Consider the following 1,094-nt stretch of genomic DNA (forward strand, 5'->3'; position numbering starts at 1 on the left):
ATACCTCATCGCTCACCTTTATTCTACGGTTTACCAAGAGTTCATAAAAATAATGTCCCTTTACATCTAATAGTGTCAGGATGTGATGAACCAACCGATAATCTATCTAAGTTCATTACATACTTTATCCAGCCACTGGCAGAATCGCTCCCAGCCTATTTCAAAGATACCACTCACTTTCTGAACTTATTACAAACGCAAAGAATTCCATCAAGAGACTACGTATTTTTAACAGCCGATGTAACCTCTTTATACACTAATATTCCACACAGAGAAGGAATAGATGCTGTCAAATATTACATGAAAAAGATTCCGTCATTGGCTAGAATGCAACATTGTCCTCCAATCGCTTTTGTTGATATCATACTGGAAACTATTCTGACTCACAGCACATTCCAATTTTCCAACGAATTCTTCCACCAAATGACGGGGACATCTATGGGCACACGGATGGCGCCACCCTATGCCAACCTATTTATGGGGCGTTTAGACTCTAAAATTATGGAACAATATCCTCTATCCATATCATTTTATAAGAGATTTATTGATGATATATTCTTCATATTTCTTGGATCAATCGATGAATTAGAAAAATTCTTCTCATTCATAAACAACCTGCACCCAACTATTAAGTTTACTTTTAATCACTCGAATTCTTCAATCAATTTTATGGATATCAAAATATATAAAGATAGAAATGGCGAAATCCAAACCACTATAGTGGTTTGGATTTCGCCATAGTGTAGGTTTTACCTACAGTGTAGGTTAAACCTATAGTGTAGGTTTTCTATATATATATATATAGAAAACCTACAGATACTATGTCCTCTTGCATTATGAGTCAAATCACTCTCATCATCTAAAACACAGTATAATTTAGAGCCAAGCTTTAAAATACAACAAAATTATATCAAATAAAGAAAGCTTAATCAAAGAGTTGGAGACACTAACTAGGACCTTAGTACTCAGAGGTTACCCACTGCATACCATCAATAAGTATATCAACAAAGCATTACGTTGACACAACATGACCTTATTAACAATACCAGAACACATAAGAAAGACAAAATATTATCGTCGATTACAATGCACAC

At 34.6% G+C, this 1,094-nt stretch overlaps 1 pseudogene; it reads left to right on the forward strand.

Annotated features, from left to right (window-relative positions):
* Positions 1-880, forward strand: LOC149878211 (uncharacterized; annotated as a pseudogene).
* Positions 881-1,094: the final 214 nt, after the last annotated feature.

The sequence above is a fragment of the Hydra viridissima genome, unplaced genomic scaffold (genome assembly GCF_058129835.1).
Source record: "Hydra viridissima isolate aposymbiotic clone 2 unplaced genomic scaffold, HvirCarnegie_v1 scaffold_15, whole genome shotgun sequence".
NCBI lineage: Eukaryota > Metazoa > Cnidaria > Hydrozoa > Anthoathecata > Hydridae > Hydra > Hydra viridissima.